This window comes from Anolis sagrei, chromosome 3 (assembly GCF_037176765.1).
Source record: "Anolis sagrei isolate rAnoSag1 chromosome 3, rAnoSag1.mat, whole genome shotgun sequence".
NCBI lineage: Eukaryota > Metazoa > Chordata > Lepidosauria > Squamata > Dactyloidae > Anolis > Anolis sagrei.
Window position 1 is genome coordinate 257,074,427 of NC_090023.1, and position 24,814 is coordinate 257,099,240.

The 24,814-nt window shown below is 42.4% G+C and overlaps 1 protein-coding gene across 2 annotated transcripts in view; it reads left to right on the forward strand.

The window, feature by feature from the left end:
* The window catches only part of LOC132770495 (calcium-activated potassium channel subunit beta-2), a 308,897-nt gene that overhangs the window by 132,015 nt on the left and 152,068 nt on the right, over positions 1-24,814 (forward strand). Inside the window, exon 1 of one of the 2 annotated variants that reach the window (XM_067466054.1) lies at positions 8,035-9,287. The exons of the other annotated variant lie outside the window; for it this stretch is intronic. The gene's annotated coding sequence lies outside the window, so the exon portion shown is untranslated. Of the gene's footprint in view, positions 1-8,034; positions 9,288-24,814 lie in introns of those variants that run through there. 2 annotated transcript variants of the gene reach the window in all.

A 24,814-nucleotide genomic window follows, 5' to 3' on the forward strand; every position in this document is an offset into this window, starting at 1 on the left:
CAGCCTGCCGTACAAGCCAGTGTTATAGACGGGCCGTCGACATCGTCAGGTAATAACAATACACTGGTCTGGCCTTGGGGCCCGAGCCAGGCGCAAAACACTACATCTACTCCTCTAAGTTCGACTATGGTGATAGCAGGACCTGCAGCCATTAAGGCTGGTCCTGAAACGTCCATAGTTGCCCCCATAACTTTAGAAATGGCTAGGTCAGGAGATGACAATCAATATTGGGGAACTGATAAATGGGTTCTGCCTATAGTTGCCACGGCAGCCTCAGCCTCTTTGGGGGCTCATTTATCACAGAAAACCATTGATAAGATACTCAGGAACGAGTACATAGATATGTTTTCCCTATATTTCAGGGAGTTAGAGAAAAAAGAAAAAGATGACATGGATGAGGAACGAAAAGAGAAAATAAAGAAAAGGCGGGTCGAGCAAAATTGGAAAAATTGGATTGCATGCTATACTATATATGCATCCCTGTTAGTTGAAGCTCACCCGTATAGGGCCAAGTCCCTATTCAAATATCAAAACATTATCTATGGGGCATACGTGAATTACACGGGCCAGGCGTGGCTGGTTTATGATTGCCACTTTCGTACGGACGCCGCCACAAAGCCCAATAAGAGATGGGACCTCATCGACAGTCAATTGTGGATGGAGGTGATGAATACAACCAGGGCAGTCTCTGGTGAGAAGGCTGATAGTGGTCACACTATACAGAACGCCAAAGGGAGTCAGCCCTTTCGGCAGGGAAACCCAGCACAACAGCCGCAAAGACAAAAAGGAATGTGCTGGGGATATGCGGCTCACGGAGTTTGTGCACGCAAGGATTGCAAATACCAGCACGCCTGTGCGATATGCCAAGGTAACCACTCAACCAAGAGCTGTTACAGGGCAAAGCCAACGAGGACTGGGCCAAGGGCCATCCAGTTCAACAGAAACAACCCAGGACAAGGAAATGTTCCAAAAGGGTCCCAGCCCAATCAGGGTGGGTCCGCTTAGTGGTTGGCTAGAAAGATACCCTGACAGAGCGGCAGCAGAGTATCTGCTTGCGGGCTTTACAGAGGGCTTTCGGATCCCGGCCCTTGGGCCACGTTCCCCTTGTCTAGCAGCCAATTTAAAGTCGGTCAAAGGACTCGAAAACATAGTTGAGCAAAAAATAAACAAAGAGGTTAAAGAAGGCAGGGTTTTGGGCCCATTTGTCGGACCCCCCACGCCTCAGTTTAGGGTTTCTCCTTTGGGAATAGTGCCCAAAAAAGCCATCGGTGAATATCGCCTCATTCATCATCTGTCTTACCCGAGAGGGGGATCGGTGAATGACGCCATTCCCGACGAGCAATGTTCGGTTAGCTACACATCCTTCGACACAGCGGTACGGTTAGTACGGCGGTATGGGCCGGGAGCAGAGTTGGCGAAGTGCGATATTAAATCCGCCTTCAGGCTGCTCCCGGTGCATCCGGCTGATTTTGAATTGTTGGGATTCCAGTTTCAGGGCCTTTTTTATTGCGATCGGGCTTTGCCCATGGGATGCGCAATCTCTTGCGCTGCTTTTGAGACGTTTAGTACATTCCTAGAGTGGGCGATAAAAGAGAAGTCAGGCCTCAGAGGAGTCGCACATTATCTCGACGACTTTCTTTTTGTAGGCAAGGGCGGATCAGGGGACTGTGGTGCCCTGCTATGCGCTTTCCAGCAGCTAGCGGAGTACCTAGGGGTACCTTTAGCTGAAGAAAAAACGGAAGGCCCCCTCACTGTTATGACATTCCTGGGGATAGAGCTTGACACAGTCAACCAATTTTTGAGGCTGCCGGAAGAAAAGGTCTTGGCTTTGATTGACAGGATTAGTCAATTCTTGCCTCGGCGGAAGGCGACCTTAAGGGAATTCCAACAAATAATTGGTCATTTAAATTTCGCATGTAAGGTCATAGCACCCGGACGGGCCTTTCTGCGCAGATTGTGTGATGCTGTCACGGGGGTAGCTTTGCCCCACTATCACATCAGGCTGACAAGTGAGATTAGAGCAGATTTGTTCGTGTGGCTGCAATTCCTACGCCAGTTTAACGGAATCTCGTTTTGGCGTCAAGAATTGATGGTGAAGAATGCCCTAGAAGTGTCTTCAGACGCGGCAGGGTCAGTTGGATTTGGAGTGTACTTTAAAGGACACTGGTGTGCAGAAAGGTGGCCAGACCACTGGCATGCAGTAGGAATAACAGCTGATTTAACCTTTTTGGAATTCTTTCCTATCTTAGTGGCAGTCACCCTCTGGGCTGACATGTTTGCCAATTCCACGGTGCATTTTTGGTGCGATAATATGGCCACAGTGCAGGTCATTAATACACTGACATCTAAATCACGCAGGGTCATGGGCGCCATTCGACAGTTTGTCTTACACTGTCTAAAATTTAACATATTGTTTCGGGCATTCCACATCGCGGGTCTCAATAACGCCTTGGCTGACGCTCTGTCTCGTTTTCAGATGGAGCGATTCAGGCAGCTGGCACCCGACGCGGACGTGGATCCAGAGCGCATGCCGGACCATCTCTGGAAGGTTGGAGTGACGAGACGGCGTTAGGTATGAGTCTGGCTCTCGCACCCAGCTCCAGAAAATCATACATCAGGGCGGTCCAGGAATTTCTGGATTTTAGACAGCAGTATAACCTGCCGGGAGCCATGCCTGTCCCTTACGAGCAACTTGCTCAGTTTTGTGTATACAATAGGAGGAGAGGCTTAGCACCCCAGTCCATTAGATCGAAGTTGTCAGCGCTCGCATATTGGTTCAAGGCCCAGGGCCTTAGCGACCCCACTGATGACTTTAGGATACATAAATTCTTAACGGGATGGTCCAGGCAGCGCGGGCATCCCAGGGATGAACGGCAGCCGATGACACCCGCTATTATGAAGGGACTTAAACAGCTATGGCCCAGATTGTACACTTCATATTACGAACAGGTTTTATTTCATGCCACGGCTTTGACTGCATTTTTTGGAGCTCTTCGGGTGAGTGAATTGGTGGCATTATCCAAGAGCGATACCTCACACCGTGCACTGTTGATTTCCGACATTAAGGTCTTTCACGATAGCATGGAAATCAGAATCAGAGCTTCCAAAACTGATCAAGAATCTAAGGGCCAGGTGTTCAGGCTGCTAAAGTGCAGCGAGGAGGACCTTTGCCCCGTGGTGGCCATGACACAATTTACGGCACTCAGGGGCATTGAGAAAGGTTACCTTTTTTCCCATCAGGATGGGAAGCCGCTGACCAAGTACCAATTCTGGACCGTCACAGCTAAGGCGCTGGACCTGCTGGGATTGGGTCACCTTAAATTTGGGACCCACTCCTTTAGGATTGGCGCTGCCACGGCAGCATCAGCGATGGGATATGGCAATGATGAGATAAAAGCCATAGGTAGATGGAGGTCCGGCGCGTTCAGAGGTTACGTACGGTCAGTTTCATCCTAGATGTGGTTATCGTTGCAGGTCTCTCCGGGCTGGCACATAGAAGACGGGTCCTGGTCTGCGGACACAGTTATGTCTTTTGGGCAGGGAGAGAGGCCCTCAGGACTGCCTATGGCCAGCATTTGGGGCTCGCTTCCATGACAGCGGTGGAATGGAGAGGAAGGAGAGGCCTGCGTTGGGACGGTTTGTGCCCCTTGTTGTTCAATGCCGGGAGTGTTCTGCCTCCCGATGTGTTGGTTATCCACCTCGGTGGTAACGATTTGGGCCTGTTAACAGGCAAAGCCCTCTTTTTACAAGCACGGGCAGATATCCGGAAAATTTGGTGGACATGGCCCGGGGTGCACGTCGTTTGGTCCGCTATCATACCTCGTCGCAGGTGGCTCGGAGGAGGCGACGTGGGAAGGCTCGAGAAAGCCAGGAAGCGAGTGAACCGGGCCATGCGGGTGTTCATGATCCATCAGAGGGGTCATTATATTGCACATCCAAATATCACACGAGATGATGAGAGGTTATATCGTAGTGATGGAGTGCACCTATCTGAATTGGGCAACCAACTATTTTTGCTAAATTTGCACGAAGGTATCAGAAGGGTGTTAGAGGAATTGGTGGGGGATAGGGGCGAAATAGACATTTGCCCCTAATCCGTGGCGTAAATAGATAGAAAAATTCCTTTAGTCGGTGTGCACCTAGGGCACCCCTTTAAGGGGTGAAAGGCCGTTAAGTTAAACACTCGCCTCCAGTTTAAAGGGGGACGTGTAGTTAAATGGCCTTTAATTGGAAGGAGTCTCGATACAAGAGTTCTGGAAGAGACTCCTTATTCCTTTCCCTTGAGGGTAATACGGTTTGATTACCGAAACCCAGGTGCTTCGCCCGGAAGTTGTTGTTATCGGGTAGAGACTCTACCTGGGTTAGGTTGCATCAGTTCCTTACACCCTTGAGTTAGTTTAGAACTTAAATAGGTAACGTTAAATAAAAGTTGCCCAATTTGAATCCAAGCATTGTTGTTATGTCTTTATTTCGGGTGTTACTTCGTGGGTTGGCGGACAAATCTCTGGTTTCAGTCCAGAGTTCTTCTGGTTCCCTAACTAGCATAGTATTGGCAATACATGCTAGGAAGGCTATGTCATTGAACTTAATGGGCTGACTTTTGTGTAACTTTGCATATATGTGCATTATAAGTAAATAGGCAAATAGCTTTCACTCTTTCCTATGGAGAAAAATAAATAAAGGGTCATATTTAGGAAGGGCATGACATGGAGGGAATTTATCTATGTGGACTATTTACATTGCATCTTTGCACTGAAATATCCTCAGGATGATTTACAACAGCATGTTGTAATGCAATATGCACTCATAAATAACTGTAGAGTTGGAAGAGAGACAAGAGAATCAGGTTTAACTGCCTGCTAGTACAGGACCCCACATTTAAAGCATCCCTGAGAGAGGGCCATCCAATTTCCCTTTTAAAACCTTCTGTGAAGGAGAATCTATCACTCTCTGTGGCAGTCAGCTTCAGTGCCGAACACTGTATTGTAAGACAGACATAGAGGAGTCCCCACTCTAAGGCCCACAAGCTAGCTGCAGCCCCCTAGGCCATTGACCCAGCCCTCACACTAAACTTCAGACTTAGGATTGCTTTAAATTTGAAACAACTTGAAGGCATATAACAACAATAATCCTAATTAGCTTTAATATTTCATCAGCCAAAAGCATGTCCAGACTTCCCACTGAAATACTGGTAATTTTATGTTGGTTAAAGTTGTTCTCCATTTCAAATATTGTATTTTCTTTCCTTTCTTTTTGCACTATGAATAGGATATGTGCAATGTGCATAGGAATGTGTTTGTGTTTCTTTCAAACTATCTTCCAGCCCACCAACAGTCTGAGGGACTGTTAAGTGTCCCTGTGCTTTAGAGAAATACATCTCAAAGTACCTTTGTCTCCTGGGTGACACCAGAGCATATACTTCCACCTTGAAAACTCAAAACAAAAGCTCTACCATTACACAGAGTAAGAAAACAACCTAAGTTTTCAGACGCTGTAGACCAGAGGTTCTCAAAGCTGCAGAGCCCTTTTTGAAGTGAAAGTTTCTTGTGGAGCCCCAATACATTTTTACTTATATTATATTATTATATATATATATCAGGCATGGACTGGATTGGTGGCAGATAGATGGAGAGTGTTTGTGTGAACTAATTTACATAATCAAAAAAGGAAAGTAAGAACAATACAAAATTAAAAATGAAGAACAATTTCAACCAAGGTCTAGAGGCATTTTCTCCTGACATTTCGCCTGCATCTATGGCAAACATCCTCACTACCTCTGAGGATGCTTGCCATAGAGGCAGGCGAAACGTCAGGAGAAAATGCCTCTAGACCATGGCCATATAGCCCGAAAAAACCTACAACAACCAGTGATTCCGGCCATGAAAGCCTTCGACAATACAGGCAGGAAACAGCATGAGCTGCAGAGTCCCTCACTATCACCCAAGGAGCCTGAAGGGCTCTGTGGAGCTAAGTTTGAGAACCCCTGCTGTAGACAATGGCATGTTCTTGACCTATTTCCCTGGAGAAGCACTCAGAAATTTTATTTTGGGGCTCCAACTATTAGAATTCCCCAGCCAATCATCAAATATGTAACTTTCCCAGTGCCTGTGCCTGAGCACTCTGTCATCCCCTTCTTTTGGAAGAAAGAAATAGTTGTTCCATGTGCTTCTGTTGAATTTTCTTAATTTAGACTGCTTCCCTTCTTTAACAGACAACAGTCTCCCTATTTGGGAAAGTGGGCACTTTAATCAGCTTCTGCTCTTACAATGGAGCAGGCGGTACCTTATCCTTTGTTTCAGAAATAGAAATATGCTTGGCCAGCCTAGAAAAACAACTAATACTTGGGACTAAGAGATCTTTCTGGCAGAGGGGAAGAGAGGAAGTTCCCTACATCCACTCCTCCTTTGACTGGCAGATTGAGTTCAGATGACCTTTCCCCTGACTTTTTTCTCTTTGTGTGGCCAAGGCTCTTGTCTTTGACTTCTTCACACACAACACAGAGAGACAGTGTACCTTTCTTATTACCGGAGCTCTTCTAGAAAGGCAGGATAATAAGCCATATCATAGCTTTTGTTTATAGAAGCCCAGATGCCAGTTGATGTTAAAAGAAAATCAGACATTAGTTTCCTTACTATCACTGTGTCTGATCAAAGTCAAGATTGAAGCTTATATATATATATATATATATATATATATATATATATATATATATCTTCCAAGCTTTCCAGTGTCTTGTTTCCTGGAGTGGAAAGATGTCCATCTCAAACTGGTTTTTGGCCAGGATGCCAACTAATAACAACTTCTCCTTCTCTGCCTTCTCTCCCTCCCCCCCCCCTTCTAGTTCTTCAGGTTTCTAATTCCTAAATTGATTTCTCTACTTGTATCTATTATTTTCTGTGGTTGACTCAGTGAAATTATTATGCTATGTTTTACACATAAAGACAGCAATAGTAATTCATCATGTTTTATCTTTGAAATGTGTTCAAAAAGGGGTAGGTGCTGTATTTTGGGATGGGGTAGTCGGGAAATACTTTAAGCAACTGAACAAAGAGCAATCTTTCAAAACTATTCTCTGTGTATTAATTGCCTGGATCTCATTAAACTATTTTCAAATGTTCCACTCCCTGTAAAAGAAGGAAGGAAAAGAAAAGAAAATTAGTAGAAGTGGAGATGTGTGAAGGGCCTCTGGCTAATAAATAACTTCTAAGCTAGAGAACTGCAACGTCATGGAGAAGTTCAGGATGTCTGGCTTTTTGCTTCCTAAGGTTTGCTCAACTCCCTCCTCCCACCCTTTGCTTCCTAGCTTTTAGACACAGCAGTGCTACCAAGACTGGTCAGGGATGCTGTTCTCTCCTTAATAAAAGCTTTGATTGATAACACTAATGACAGCCCCTTGAAACCAGGAAGTGTTAAACCTTTTTCTTCTTCTTTTTGACCTATCTGTTTTGTAAGAATGCAACTTGCTCCAGGCAATGACAGCCTTTTAACAAAGCAAACATGCACCCTACAAAGAGACTGGTTTAAGTGGTTGTGATTATATGCACTCAAAAAGTAGTCAGCTGGCATTGCAATTGCCCTGGAAGAAGGTTACTAAGCAGCATCTACTAACCCAATTGTAATTCCCCTGAGATGTGGACCTGCATCTCCACCTTTGCTACCTGCTGTCCATCTCATGCAGGACCCAGATTGAAATGTCTTGTTGCTACATAGCATTAAGCACCTACAAAAACACATCCCTTTCTCCTTCTTTTATTGGCATGTGAAGCACGGGTCTGCAAACGTTTGGCAAGCATGATTTCTAGCAAGCAAATTGAAGGGGGGCTCCACAATCTCCTCCATGATTTTCTCCCTATCTCCCTTCCACAAATAAAGGACATTAAAAGCAGCATTTCCCTGAATCACAGCACAAGGCATATTGGATCTCTCAATGAATTGCACCTAGCATACCACTCTTTATCCTCTCTGTAGTTCATCTTTAAATCAAGGGAGTGTGTATGTGTGTGTGTGTGTGACACAAATCACTGGAGAGAAACAGCTAGTTACCAAGGAGACCCCCAGATGAATCAGAGAGACGGACTTGTGTAAGATCCAGACATACTGTATCTTCTTAATTCATGAGACCATAACATTTTAAAGAAGGAGGAGGACAGAGAAGGAAATACAAGCCAAGTCTGAGAGGCATACTTCCCTCCCACATGAAAGGCAGCTCCTTATTGTTTTGCCGGGGAAAGAGGAATGAGCGAGTGGAGACCGAGAAGAGATGTAGAGAGGACTGAAGTAGAGATCCTCAGAAGCACTCTCTGATTCAGTGAAGAAGAAAAGACAGAAAAACACCACACAAGAACAAAGTGGTGGAGCTGACTGGGAGGAAAACAGGCAAAAAGCTGCTGTTTCTATCCAGGAGTGAAGGGGAAGTCAGTGAGCGCAGGAGAAGCATCGGCACTGCAACAACCCTGGTGTTTTCTGTGAATAAAAGCTGTGTTGTTTCCTCTTGCAATTTTATATTCCTAGAAAGAGAATGGAGGCACTGAGCTTTTTCTCAGAGTCCTTACACAAGGAAGGCTTGCTTGGATTTGACATCTGGAGTTCTCGGCTCAGTCTTTTCTGAAAGATGCCGGTCACTGTTTGAAACCCTGACACACAGCTTTACTCTCCATGCCTGTCACTTTTGCCCAGTTTCACCAAGCGGCAGATGAAGCAATGAATCTTTCAAAAGGAGCCTAAGACAGGGACAAGGACTCAGCTTCGTGGCAGTGCGTGAGCTCGGTGTTCCTTCCCAGCAAAAGGGAGTTACCAGAATGTCTGTGAAACATGTGAAAGGCTCAACCAACCGAAGAGATGTAAACACAACAGAAGGCGAGTGGAGTTTTCGAAAATGTGACAACACCCGGGAGCTTTGTCAAACAAAGTTTGGCCAAGGAAAGCTCATCTTTGGTAGATTTGCTTGTTTTGATGGAGTTTCTTCTCTCCCAATGGATTGGCACTGCTTCTCCTTTTAAGAAAATTCTTGAACTTCTTCTCTCACCCCTACTTTGTTGTTTCCCCCACCCCTCTTGCTATAGAAACAATTTTTTCAAAGAACAAATTTATTTGGAATGGTGAGGGGAAAGCACAAATCCATTCTAACAACTGAATGTGAAGACTCACGAAAGCCTGCCACATGCATACATAACTTGATTTCTCTCCAAGGTGAAAACTACAGAAAAATGTAGATTAAAAGGAGGAAAATCTTGCCAGTTCCAGTTTGAAATCTCCATATTGGGAGCAGCCTGACTACAGTTGCTAAGGTAACCTGATCAATTAAAGATTATCTACTAGAGCAGGGTGTATGTAAATGTATGAGAGATCAGAATGTATAGAAGAGGCAGAGATTAGTTGCCACGATTGTGTATAGAAATGTCGTATTATTGAATTATACAGAGCACATTATCAAGCATATTTTGGGTGGGGAAAAATCTTCCTTAAGGTGGGAAACTTGTGTCATGAGGGTCACCAGGTTGTTAGTTAAGGATTCAAACAGAGGTCATCTTTTTAGAGGCAACTAATTTGAAGAGCTCTTTCATGACATGAGTTATACTCCCTTGTCTCAAAATGAAATTAGCTGCATGTAGCATTTATGATCCGAAACTAAAGGCTAACAAGATTAAAGTAATGATGTTTCAGTGCTGGGTATTATAAAGTTTACTGCTGGTTAAAATGAAAATAGGCTGGTTTAACTAGTGTGTGGCTTGGTCTGCAAATTTGGAGAAGAGAACCCTTTCAAAAAGATTGGGATTGGTAATAGTTAGTTGAAACATCCTCAGAATACTAAAGAGCTTTCAAGAACAGGTAAAAGCTTTACTGCCTGCTGGGGAAAGAATGCAAGAAAATTCCAAGCAGCAGCTGAAATCTAATTATGAATTCCCTATTGACCTGTTTTGTTTTCAGCTAATATATTATGCCAATATCTTAGGAAAGACTACAAGATCAGAGTGAAATGTGGCAGTTCATTATATGAGGTTCTTTTCAAGTGCCTTCTAGTCTAAAATGAACAGAAAAGTATGAAGAAATACATCACACCTTCTGACTATAACAATATCTTCAGTTTGGGTGCCAAAGTTTTTCACAGACTTCCTCATATTTGTAATAGATGACAGTATGTGCTCTTTTTCTGATCTAGATTTACATTTGATTTGTATTTAGTGTCAGCAATAGTCTGGTGTGACAAACAACACCCCCACAACTAAGCATATTGATTCAGAAGTAACTTCCACCAAATTCACTGTGACTCATGCCTGCCTGATCCATTGCATGCTCACTCAGAAGTAAACTACTGTTGGATTCAATAGGATTTACTTGTTCATAAACCAAGTTGCAGCTAATCTTAGACTAGTTTACAAACTTCTGCTTGCACCCTTGGTAGGAAATACTCCTTTATTTTTTGCTGTAAAACCTCTGCTTTGGAGAATGGCCATGGCATGGATAGACATCAGAAAGATGTGTCATCAGTTTTCTTGTGTTTTGACAACAAACCAATTTGGTTTATTTGATGGGGGAAATCATATGACAGATGGAATGCTTTGGCGGTTTGCATCAAGGTCATGTACAAAGGAAGAGGACTTTGTATCAGAGGAAACATTAGCCCTCTAGCTTACATTGAGTGAGTGAGAGTCTTGGAAATCTCAGCATTTCTTGTATCCTGTGCCAAGTTTACAACAATCTAAAAGTGATGAAAGTTAGGGCAGTCTGAAGTTCAGGAAACCACAGACTTGGACCAGGTTGTGCAGCAAGAGTTGATAACAATTGAAGTATAGGTACTACGCTCAAGAAAACAAGTTGCACAATGAATAAATATCTAAAATGAGAAATATTACTTCACTTGTTTGCTTAAACATATTTGTATTGAGAGTTTACATGGCAGAACAGTAAATTATCTATCCAAACAACATTCTATGATTTGAATTGTAATCATTTACTATCAAATTCATACAACAACAATGGACCATAAACAATATTCAAAGCATGCTGATCAAAATGTTTTCATTACGATAGCTTCCAAAATACTTGTTATCCCACAGAGAGCCAAATCTAAGATTTGCATGTGCCGTATATGTTATAAATGAATCACATGGAACTTCAAAATTGTCTTCAAATATTTTGCTTCTGGAAAGTGGAGTTTCAGAGTTTCAGGGTCAGTTTCTCTAATAATGTGAGGTTCCACACTCCATCTAACAAGTGATGAATGGACAAGACTTCTAAGCTCTTCCAAGTCATTGCTATCTCCATCCCTGCTGCATACAGCAAGGTAGATTTAAGAGATTTCTATAAAGATGTTTTTCATTTTTTTAAATAAATTGATATAAGCTAATATACAAGTGAGAAGGAATAAGTCACTTTGCAAATACAGTTATTACTTCATTGTGGCCCAGTTCTATCTCCGTCTTTGTCAGCATTATAGGCACCTAATGAAGTAGTTTTATTGCTTACACATTTCAAAGCACATTCGCTTCAGTGGCAGGACCCAGCATCTTTTGTCTAATTTACTGATTCCATTAAAGTTCTGTTCTTTGAATACTTGCCTATTAAATGTATGATGATATCTGACTGTTTTATAAGAAACAAGCGGTAGGTACTTTTAATACACCTTCCGTTTGGGGATAGAACTTCTTCTCCCTGTATTTTCATTCTTTGCAAACTTTCATGCCACTTTAGTGGACATGAAAACTTTCTTAACTTGCCACCCAAATGAGTCCTTGGGTCCTTGAGAAGGAACATCATTGACGTCTCTGCTTTGCCTTCCAACAGCAGCGATCTAACTAATAAATGGCATATTAACCTCTTGCAAATCAAGGGATTAAACTGGCTTTGGAAGGTTTTGCTTGGCAACTGGCCCAAAGTGGGAAAGCTTCTGAAAGCCAATCAAGAGGCAAGCTCCCCATGCGCTGTGTGGTTGCTGCATGCTGCACTGCCTTACCAACAACTGACACGTGGATCCAGGTTCACTCATTCGAAAGGCAGGACATACAGTAGCAGAGAGAGCGTGCCCATTTGTGAACACCCTTTCCAGAGTATCACAAGTTTTATTTCAATGGGTTCTGGAAGAATCCCATTCCCAGCCTTGCTCTGATGCCAGAATATGTCACACCAATGCAAGCCGCATCCAACGAATGGGGGACATCACCAAGAAGACTCAACTTGCCTGACCCTCCAAAACACTGGTAAATCTCTCTCTCTCTCCTGCTCACTCTCTATTTTCTTCCCACCATCTCCATCTTTTTCTTTCTCTCTGCTTTCTGCCCTCTTTTAAACATCTATCCCTAAAACCAGACATCATAATTCAGGACCATGGAGAGCACTGCACACTGCTGGGAACATATTTTTCACAAAGGGCATAAAGAACACTTCTCAATCTGCAGTGTGTCTCAGAGAAAGAAAACATCAACATCATCACCATCATCATTATCATCATCTTGTTTGTAAATTCTAGTCAAATGAAGGCTTAGTGCTGAAATTTCAAACGTGGGAAAGGTCATGCAAAAAGTGACAGATGGCTCATGTGTAAAAATGGCCTGCACAGAAACTTCTAAGAAGCTTCTAAGAGTCCTTTTCTAAAATGCTGATCTTCAGTGGAACAATAGGCATTGCATACAGTGGTGCCATTGGATGTTGAGACGACAGGTGACAAAATCGGGATGATGATGTTCCTGTTTGGCTGATTCTAACACTATTTACTCTTCTAAGGAAATTGGGAAGCACTGATGACAAAATTGTGAAAGGCAGAGGAGAAACGAGTGAATTCTAGGCAGGTCATTGAGAAGTGTAAATGTTTATGGTGTTGGGCATGGAAACATGGCAGTTCCATTAAACCTGAACCTGAGAGGTATTTTTACTATGTCTTTGTTCTTGGAAGTTCATCCATTCATGTATTACATTTGGTTCAGACTATGCCACGATGAAGAAATATTATGTTGCATGTGGTCAAGAGTGCTTTAATATGTCATATATTCTGACATCTAACCTGAGGTTTATGTAAAGCTTAAGTGCAATAAGGAAGTATGTTGATTCCTTGTCTACATATGATAGAACTTGTTCTTATGTGATAGTCTCATTTGTGATGAGATACTATTCTAGAAATATCTCCAGATTCTAGTAGGTTCATATCATGTGCACAGTAATGGAGTGAGTAGAGTGTTGAGTCAACCAAGAAGATCTGGGTTCAAGCCATGTGAGGTTTGCAAATGAGAGCTTCTCTTGGAGGAGTCATGTGAAATGGGAAGGAAGGATCCAAAAACATCTAGCTGATACTGTCCCTGCATTCACTGGAAATCTTTAGATTGAGGTCCAGTGACAAAAATTCTGTCAACAGTGTTTCATCATTTCGCACACATAGTTATTTATTCGTATATTTATTTATTTATTTATTATTTACTATATTTATATCCCACCCTTCTCAACCCCGTAGGGGATTCAGAGAGGCCTTACAATCAGCAGCAATTTGATGGCGTCAACAGAGAATAGAAAATAGACATGTATATTAAAACAAAATTTTAAAAAATTAAACATTAAACACAATTTTAAAATTATGCCATTATACAAACAAGCCATTATACAAAAATTGTTGTCACTGAGTGATGAGCATTCAGGTATACAAACTTATCATGACCCCTGATTTCAAGGCATTTAGACCTTGGCAGTCCCTTATTTTGATGACAAGTAGAGACCTTTCCGTTTGAAGAAGCATTTGGTGACTAAGTGTCCCTATGTGGTTTGAGAAATGGTTCTTCAAAAACTTTCACTCTCTAAGAATTTTAAAGATAAAAGAGAGAGAAATTCCAGACTTAGCACACCTTTGAAGTCCAGTGCTGTCATCCTGTAAGCCTTTGCTAATGCTAGAACATTTGAGGTACAAAACACAACTTTTCCAACCCATTTGAGCTTCCTGGTTCCTTGGAGAGTCTAGAAAGCTTGTTTCAGATGATGAATGTAGAAGAGAGGGCAAGATTCTGATGAATTCTGCATTGATAGGGAATCATGTGATGATGTGTGAGTGGATGTACTAAGAAAGCACTGGATGGGAGATAATGCTACTTCTACCCAGAAATTATTTTCCTTCTCATTTCTTGCAAAACTATATGGCATCAGACTTATTGCAATATTTTTACTCTCAGAATCCAGTTTCTAAATAAGCTTTAAAACTGTATCAGCCTATTAGGAAAATAACCAAAGCGGCCGCAGTAATCACAAATACTTTTATTAGGTCTGCCTGACTATAGCAAGTAAGTTTTTTTAGTTACTTATATTTCTCCCTCAGGTTAAATATTAGCACCACACTAAAAAAGAAAGAAAAATGAGGAAAGGATACTAGAAGACATGATTAATAAAAACCAAGGATGCATTTTTTTTCACTCAAAATGGACTATAGTAAGTTGTCTTCTTCCACCCCAGATTATTTGACCTGGGTCCAGTATCTGAGTCCTGATTGTTGTATCTGAAAACACTAGGACCTTTTGCATGCAAATCAAGTTCTTAGCCCTAAAAGTTATGGTGTTCCTTTCCCTAGAAACAGGAGGACGGGAGACTGCTTGGCAAATTCCATAGGGCTTTCCAAATTTGGTGCACAAAGAGCCCAGAATGCAGGAAGCCATCGCTGGACTAAGTGTCTTCAACCCTGATTCTTTTCTTTCAACCAGGATGCAAATAACTAATAAGGCCCTGTTAAACCAGACAGATCTTGATCAAGTCCCCCTCCATTAATGAGGCAGATATGGTGCTTCCAAACCGATTTTTCTTTTCGGCCACTTCTGATCATTCTTATGATCAGAAAGTGAGAGTTATAATGCTATTGGCTCCTTGCTTTTCTTGGGCTCCTGGCAAATGATTGATCTCACCAGACTCTGAAACAAACTCTATATTTTCTGGGAATTGAGATACAAAAAGCCGCAATGCAGACAGCATTTCATGTTGGATAGCAACAGTAATAGATGGATCCAACAGTAAGCAGCATCACTACGTTTGGTGTCACCTGGTATGGTGGACATGGTGTCACTCATGTGGACATCCTCTCAGAGCAAACCAGACAACAATATTGTATCTAAAATGCCCCACAAATTTTTGAACAATATCAGTGGCTATAAAAAAAAGTAGTGATGAAAACAAGAGCACATACTTGTATTACGTGTAGATAAAAACGCGTGATTTAAAGAATCATGGTAACTGGGTACTGACGACAACTCTTACTAAAGCACATGAAGGTTCAAAAGGAAATTAGCATAAAGTTTTAGCCTAAGTTTGCGCAAATCGGTCTCTTGTTTTGTCTCCTCTTTTTGGCAATGTGTACATAGTCATCCTGGTCCAGAGTCATTCCAATCCATTATGCTACCTCTTCCCTTGTTGTTCCCAATAGAATGCCACCCATCTCTCAACCTCCTTTGTTTTTCTTTTTTTTTTCTCAGATCTACCATTATAATTGTGCCCTTTAAGATGATGTGGATTCTTTTTAAATGCATCTCACATTTTCCCGCTGTGCAGGTGCAAGCACTGAAAGCCATTAATCAAGGCATATGAACCACTCTCTCTGTGCTGTTGAGTTGCTTTTCTCACATCAGCTGGGCTGGCGGAAGTGGACCTAAGTAGCTGGGTGTCATTGCCGTTATTTAAGTAGATTGACCTTTGCACCAGTAGTTTGTTGCATTTGACTGGAAGCTCAGGTAAAGAAACTATTCTGCCATGGGTAGTATGATTGTTATCGTCATCATAGCACAGCCAGAAAATGAACTGTCATGGAGATTGCTTTAAAGCTCAAGGGAAAACTTGGATAGAAACATATTCCCAAAGGTAGTGGCAAATTGATTGAAATATCAGTTTGAAGATTTAAGAATAAGGAGGAGGTAAAAATGGGTACAGACCATGAATTCTTGGGCAAAAAGTCTATAACTCAATCTTAAACTCAGAGAATTAATGGATAAGCCCAAATTCCAGGTTTTGGCTTCCAAAGGCGAGTGGCCAAAATGGTAAAATGTCTGGAAGCCAAACACTATGAGGAGCAGCCTAGGGAGCTGGGCATGTTAGGCTTGGAGAAGGTTGAAAGGGGACACAATAGTCATGTTTACACATTTGAAAAGATGTAATATTGTGGAGGGGATCAAGCTTATTTTCTGCTGCTCTAGAGACTATGGATTTAATCTCAAGCAGTCTTCTCTCCATTTCTCTGTGCTGCCAAAACAGAGTCCCATGGAGGCCATCACATGATGTAAGGCTCTTCTGGTGGTTGCCTGTGAGACTCTGTGGTGGCAACACGGGAAAACAGAGCAAACATTACATGTTTGCACTAGATAGACCACATTGCACTAGATAGACCACATCAGCTGTAGTTTCCGATACAGAATATATGCCATCCAGAGTTCGCCATCTGTTCACCCCAGAAAAACAAATTCAATACATCTCAGCACTGTAAGAGGGTTTTGCGAGACCAGTTGCTCTCATTGCAACAGTGAAGTAATGGTGAGACTATGGATCATATTTTAGTTCTTGTAGACTACCGGTAGTCCATGGAACATAGGTTAGGAAACACTGGAGTAGATGGTCCTTGCGGTCTCTTCTATCTCTAGGTTGTATGATAACCAGGTTTTATGTCATCCTCCCAAACCATTAGCCATTCGAAAGGATGGCTATATGGAGGACCATAGACATCCTCTGTGCTCTGAGAGAGCCCCTGAACATGCATTGGCAATTATCAGTATACGGCTGAGCAGAAATTCTGTGCTGACCTTGTATTAAACCTGCGATTGTGTATTCCTGCATGAGAGGGGGTTGGACTGGATGGCTTTTGGCAGCCTGTAGCCAGGATTTTGTTTCGGGGGGGGGGGCTGAGTTTGTTTCGGGGGGGCTGAGTTTGGTTCGAGGGGGGGCTGAGTCTGAGTGAAAGAGGGTCTACCCTAGCAAACCTTTTGTATCGTTACCCCAATACACCCATGCATATGGAATATATTGGGCATGGTGATCAGATTATGATATGAATAAACATAACAGTTTAAATAATGTACCAGTAAGGCCTTCTCACGGACCACCATCAGAATTTCGGGGGGGGGGCTGAAGCCCCCCAAGCCCCCCCCCCCCTCCGGCTACATGCCTGGCTTTTGGGATCTCTTCCATCTCTATGATTCTGTGATCTATGTTGAAGATGGTACTGGAGACAGCAATCATAATCCCCATTTTCTCTTTGTAGGGGTCAACTTCCAATATGAAATATCTTATTTTTTCCAATGTAATAAAATATTCTTAAAATCATACAATGACATCATCTCTGTATACACTATCTTAAGTTATTTGAATGTAGAGCAACATGCATGTGAAGTTAACATCACACACAACAGTGTCTCATGACTATCAGAAGCTGCCTTATACAACGCAGACCACTGGCCAATACATGCCAAACCATGTATTGTCTACATGGCTTGGTGCAGTGTTTGACACCTCTCCAGGGATTTCAGATGGGATATTTCTCAAGTCTAGCTGGATGGAAAGTATTGAATCTGGAGAGTGATGAGATGCATGAAATTTTGGACTCACCTCCAAGTGACTTCCCACATGGAGTCAGTGTACATCTGGAGATGTTTCAACAACATAAAAGGTCCTTCAAGTTCTACAAAGATGGTAGGGAGGGTTTTTCTATTTAGTGCTGCTTTCATGCATTCTTAGATTTGGTACCAGATCATTCCACTGCATTATCCCCACAGGCCTTTCCATTGCTTGTATCCTCTGCTATATCTTTGAGCCTTTTGCTGACACTCCATCAAACTCTAAAGCAAGGTCTCTTCAATGAGTTTTAGATTCTCCCGATATTGCCTTGTTTCAGCAAAAGTGTATCATCCTGTAGCATTATCATTGCTTACTCTAAAAGTTGGCTTCCACCCAAAATTCTGGTTATAGTTTTGACTTGGTTCCCTTATGTGTGGGGAGGGAATAGATTAATCGAAATGCCTAAAGCTCTGGTCAAGTACTGATAAAAAAAGCAATTTCATTTGTTTCTGCACAAGGTGTCCCCAGAATATCGTTCAAGAGGATAAGCCAATCTGTGCTCACTTAACAACTATGCCATTGCCATCCCATGCACTGTTCAATTCTGCAGTCTCTGCTTCTGCACAGTCCAAATTTAACCCATTCCTCAGATGACATTTGACGCAATCTGAAGAGCCCTTTTCATTTCCTCCTGCAATTTTGGCCATGATTATTGACCTTTTTAAGAAACACCTGCAAGTGCTGAATATGCAGTTTTAAAGCTGGCCCTTAAGAAGACTTAATACCTTATGTGTGCTATTTGTTCTCGCTCCTAGTTGCTTCAAAACATTGTCACTGTCTTCATTCTGGTATATTAAGCACCTCAGTTCTGCTGCAAAAGGAAATTCCAAATTCTTATCTTCCATGCTTTCGACTTTAACTCCCAGAAGCCTCCACTGCCTCGGCCAATTATCAAGGATTCTGGGAGCCAAAGTTCAAAACATCTGGAAAATCAGAGTTTGGAGCATTGTACTGTAGGAACTCCAGCCTCACCACTATCAAGATACTGGTATACCTCAGTTAGTAAGTTAGATGTTATCTTGTGCATTACATCTTTGACACCAGAGGCAGAAAAGACATGGGACATAAACAGGTTCTCACATCACAAAAATGAAAAACAGTTCAATATGTTTCAGATTTTTTTTTTATTTCATGCGCATGTGAAATTAAATAATCAGGTCAGGGAAAACTTGAATAAGTAAACAAGAGTTTAAACTATAGATCTGTGATTCTTCAAAATGTAATTTGGGGTAGTTTGTGAGGCAGGCTTATCTAAGACAGCTGCCGTTTACCTTGCCTGTAGTAGACAGTCATAGATGGTTACAGTAGGATCAGTTAGACTAGAATCCCAGTCTTTCCTAGATTCTTGTTTATTTCAATGTGTGCTGCTGACATGCTGCTGTAACTTGACACTGAAAGTCTATTTTGCTCCACCCCCATACACAATTTTGTCAATGTCAATGCTGCTGGGGGGGGGGGGGGACATTGTGGAAATAGGATGATGAAGAAATGTGGGTGGGGAGTGTAAAACCTTTGACTGAACTCTGCTGTGAAAATCTGAAAGTTTTATTTTCATTTTGTTTTCTGATTCCTACCAGCATGTTTAACCCCTCCAAGTTCCATATTTATGTCCTTCCTGTATGGGTATTCTAATATAATTTAGAGTGTGATTTTCTAATTTATGTGATATGTTTATCACATACACAATATTTTAGTATACAGTATATATTTAGTGTATTTTGAGTCACTACCTCTGAGGATGCTTGCCATAGATGCAGGCGAAACGTCAAGAGAAATGCCTCTAGAACATGGCCCTATAGCCCGAAAAAAACCCACAAGAACCTAATAACAGCTGTCTTAATGTTTCTTTATGCTGAATTATTGAGCTCATGTGTGCCTGATAACTACCCAGGGGGCTGAACTTGGTAGTGGAGTTTTGCCAGATCATTTCAGAAGGGTTCAGCCTCCACCCAGCCTAGTCTTGGCAGGCTCAAGAATAGATTCACAGAAAACCCGGCAAAGTTCCATTATATTATGTCAGACTATTCACACAATGGTGCATAAGCATAAACAATTTGATCATTTTGCTGTTCACCCAGCAAGGTATCTGGGACCTTGTTGCAAGCATTATGCAAGTTTGACATTCACTAGGCACGCAAAGCAAGTAGCAGTGATCCAATGTTAGTACACTGGTGGGATATTTGGCATTCACTGGATCTTAGCCTTTAACTGTTGTTGGACCTACTCCTCCCCAAGAACCAAAAATGCCTTTTTGATGCAAGGAGAAAAGGTCTGTGAAAACTCCACATTACAACATGGAATGTAAATTATCTGATTGTATTGAAATAGAATAGAATCACAGAGTTGGAATATTCCCCCAAAGGCTATCCAGTTCAACTCTATTCTGCCTTGAATACATAATCACTCAGACTACTCCTGATAAATTGCCGCCCAGCCTTTGATTTAAAATCTCCAGAGAAGAAGACTCCACCACACTTCGAGGCAGCATATTCAACTGCTCTTACTGTTAGGAAGTTCTTTCTAATGTTTAGGCAGAATCGGGATTGTGGCGCAGATGGCTTAGTCTCAGCTGCATTAAGATCACTCTGACCAAATGATCATGAGTTCGAAGCCAGCCCGGGTTGGAGTGGGTTTCCAACCAATTGTGTGTAGCCTGTTGTCGACCTTTGCAACCCGAAAGACAGTTGCATCTGTCAAATAGGAAAATTAGGTACCACCTTAAAGTGTGGGGAGGCTATATTAACTGATTTATGAGGCCATAAAGAAGACTCCAACAAAAGCATTCCTGCAGGGAAGCATGTGGGCAATGCGGAAATGCTTCATCAGCGTCACAGATGGACGATGAAAGCGACAGCTCCCCTGGTGGCCAGAAAAAGTTAAATAGCCTCTGTCTGTGTCTGTATTTGTATGTCAAAAATTGGCATTGAATGTTTGCCATATTTGTGTACACTGTAATCCGTCCTGAATCCCCTGCGGGGTGAGAAGGACGGAATATAAAAGCTGTAAATAAATAAATATATAGTTTGAATCCATGTTGTGTTCTAAACCCTACAGCAGCAGAAAATAACCCTACTCTATCTTCAGTTTTCAAATATTTAAACATAGCTATCATGCCACCTCTCAACCTTCTGTTCTCCAGACTGAACATGCCCCAGAGACCTAAGCCGCTCTACATAAGGCATGGTTTCCAGGCCCTTGACAATTTTGGTTGCCCTTCTGTGGACATGTTCTAGCTCAGGCATGGGCAAACTTCAGCCCTCCATGTGTTTTCATAGAATCATAGAATCATAGAATCAAAGAGTTGGAAGAGACCTCATGGGCCATCCAGTCCAACCCCCTGCCAAGAAGCAGGAATATTGCATTCAAATCACCCCTGACAAATGGCCATCCAGCCTCTGCTTAAAAGTTTCCAAAGAAGGAGCCTCCACCACACTCTGGGGCAGGGAGTTCCACTGCTGAACGGCTCTCACAGTCAGGAAGTTCTTCCTAATGTTCAGATGGAATCTCCTCTCTTGTAGTTTGAAGCCATTGCTCCGCGTCCTAGTCTCCAAGGAAGCAGAAAACAAGCTTGCTCCCTCCTCCCTGTGGCTTCCTCTCACATATTTATACATGGCTATCATATCTCCTCTCAGCCTTCTCTTCTTCAGGCTAAACATGCCCAGTTCTCTAAGCCACTCCTCATAGGGCTTGTTCTCCAGACCCTTGATCATTTTAGTCGCCCTCCTCTGGACACATTCCAGCTTGTCAATATCTCTCTTGAATTGTGGTACCCAGAATTGGACACAATATTCCAGATGTGGTCTAACCAAAGCAGAATAGAGGGGTAGCATTACTTCCTTAGATCTAGACACTATGCTCCTCTTGATGCAGGCCAAAATCCCATTGGCTTTTTTTGCCGCCACATCACATTGTTGGCTCATGTTTAACTTGTTGTCCACGAGGACTCCAAGATCTTTTTCACACGTACTGCTCTCGAGCCAGGCGTCACCCATTCTGTATCTTTGCATTTCATTTTTTCTGCCAAAGTGGAGTATCTTGGACTACAACTCCCACAATTCATAATAGCCTACCAGCTGTTAGGAATTGTGGGAGTTGAAGTCCAAACACCTGAAGGGCCAAAGTTTGTCCATGCCTGTTGTAGCTCTAAATAAATAAATTTATGAGTCCTTAGAATGAGATTAGCTTTAGAAGATGCCAGCTCTATTGAATCTTAATCATATGCTTTTCCCAAGATTGACTTAGCATTCTTTTTCATCCTAATAGTAATGTGCCCCATCTGTTGTATTGCCACATTATCCTAAGTTACTGATGGCCAACGCTGCCTTTGGCCCATGGTGACATGTTCTTCCACAATATGGTTTTTGAAGCTTGTTAATGAAGGCATTTCCTTGCTACATTTCTAAGAACTCATTCCCCAGGCTTTTGATGATTGTTAAAGGATGTTAATTTTCTCTCAAAGCGAAGTCTTTTACTATCCTCACATCACCTCTTCAGGTCGGTAGTTAAGTGGCCATTCCTACTGACCAATAGGATCAGTGTTTGGTGTATATGAAGCAAGCAATAATTATGATCCAAACATATGGTCTCTCTCGCTCTCTCCCTGTTTCTTGCTCTTGAATTTCAGCTTTTTTATAAAAAAAAAAAACCCAGGGCTGAGACTTAACATCTGTTTCTTCTTTCAGCTGCTGTGTAAAGGACAGTGAGCGGTAGGCAGAAGATGCTCGGAATGTTTTGATAGGACTTCTGTTGCCAGGGCAACTGCTTCCTTGTTATCTGTGTGTTCTCCACATCCGTCTCACTTGGGCATTTGCACTTGGAGAGTGGGGAATATGCCAAGCCTTGGGGAGGAACAGAGAAAAGGAAATGGATAAAAATACACAAAACATATATACCAGGCGTATTTCTTTTTCTCCAAAGCATTGTTATGTGCTGTCGTTGCATGACATGGGAACTCGTGGTTTGCAGACTGAGCAACACTTAATAAAGTTACATCTGAAACCATTATGAAAGTTTGACATTCACTATGCGCACAAAGCAAGTAGCAGTGGTTTAATGTTAGTACACTGGTGAGATATTTGGCTTTCGTTGGATCTTAGCCTTCAACTGTTGTTGGACCTATTCAGAGGTGGCCCTAGGTAATTTTCAACGGTAAGCAAACAGTAATTTTGCCCCCCCCCCCCCCGCCCCAACCAATCACTGATATATATTTTCTGTTCGTCGTGGGAGTTCTGTGTGCCATATTTGGTTCAATTCCATCATTGGTGGAGTTCAGAATGCTCTTTGATTGAAGGTGAACTATACATCCCAGTAACTACAACTCGCATATGTCAAGGTCTATTTTTCCCCCAAGAGCGCCTCAAGAGCGCCCCTGGGCAAAATCAACTATACTGCAAATGCTTACTTTGCGTAATGGGTTGAGCCGCCCCTGGACCTATTCCTCCCCAAGAAGCAAAAATGTCTTTTTGATGCAAGGAGAAGAAGTCTGTGAAAACTCCACATTACAACATAGAATGTAAATTATCTGGTTGTATTGAAATAGAATAGAATCAAAGAGTTGGAATTGTCCCCCAAAGGACAATTCAACTCCATTCTGCCTCAGAATCATAGAATCAAAGAGTTGGAAGAGACCTCATGGGCCATCCAGTCCAACCCCCTGCCAAGAAGCAGGAATATTACATTCAAATCACCCCTGACAGATGGCCATCCAGCCTCTGTTTAAAAGCTTCCAAAGAAGGAGCCTCCACCCCTCTCCGGGGCAGAGAGTTCCACTGCTGAACGGCTCTCACAGTCAGGAAGTTCTTCCTCGTATTCAGATGGAATCACCTTTCTTGTAGTTTGAAGCCATTGTTCCGTGTCCTAGTCTCCAAGGAAGCAGAAAACAAGCTTGCTCCCTTCTCCCTGTGGCTTCCTCTCACATATTTATACATGGCTATCATATCTCCTCTCAGCCTTCTCTTCTTCAGGCTAAACATGCCCAGCTCCTTAAGCCGCTCCTCATAGGGCTTGTTCTCCAGACTTTTGATCATTTTAGTCGCCCTCCTCTGGACACATTCCAGCTTGTCAATATCTCTCTTGAATTGTGGTGCCCAGAATTGGACACAATATTCCAGGTGTGGTCTAACCAAAGCAGAATAGAGGGGTAGCATTACTTCCCTAGATCTAGACACTATGCTCCTATTGATGCAGGCCAAAATCCCATTGGCTTTTTTTGCTGCTACATCACATTGTTGGCTCATGTTTAACTTGTTGTCCACAAGGACTCCAAGATCTTTTTCACACGTACTGCTCTCGAGCCAGGCGTCCCCCATTTTGTATCTTTCAAGGATTATGTATCTTTGAATACATAATCACTCAGACTACTCCCGATAAATTGCCACCCAGCCTTTGATTTAAAATCTCCAGAGAAGGAGACTCCACCACACTTCAAGGTAGCATATTCAACTGCTCTTACTGTTAGGAAGTTCTTTCTAATATTTAGGTGGAATCACTTTGTATATAGTTTGAATCCATGCTCTGTGTTCTTAACCCTACAGCATCAGAAAACAAGCCTACTCCATCTTCAGTTTTCAGATATTTAAACACGGGTATCATACCACCTCTCAACCTTCTCTTCTCCAGGGTTAACATGCCCCAGAGATTTCAGAATACAGTACCTGTATTTAAATATAAGGGCCCCCTGGTGACGCAGCAGGTTAAACCACTGAGCTGCTGAACTTACTGACCAAAAGGTTGGTGGTTCAAATCTGGGGAGTGGGATGAGCTCCCACTGTTAGGCTCAGCTTCTGCCAAACTAGCAATTCGAAAACGTGCAAGACTGAGTAGATCAATAGGTACCACATCTATGGGAAAGTAATGGCGTGCAATGCAGTCCTGCTGACCACATGACCTTGAAGGTGTCTATGGACAACGTCAGCTCTTCAGCTTAGAAATGGAAATGAGCACCACCACCTAGAGTCACACATGTCTAGACTTAGTGTCAGTGGAAAGCTTTACCTTTATTTATATATACTGTATATATAAATTCATAACGAGATATCTTTGAGATGAGTCCCAAATCTAAATATGAAATTTATTTTGTGTTTCGTATGCACCTTATATGCATACACTGAAGGTAATTTTATACAATATTTTAATAACTTTGTGCATGAAATAACATTTGATACACTGCACCATCAGAAGGCAAACGTGTCACCATTTCTCCTGCCCATGAAGACAAATCAACTTCACAGCAGAGTGGGGATGCTGTTCTATATCTACC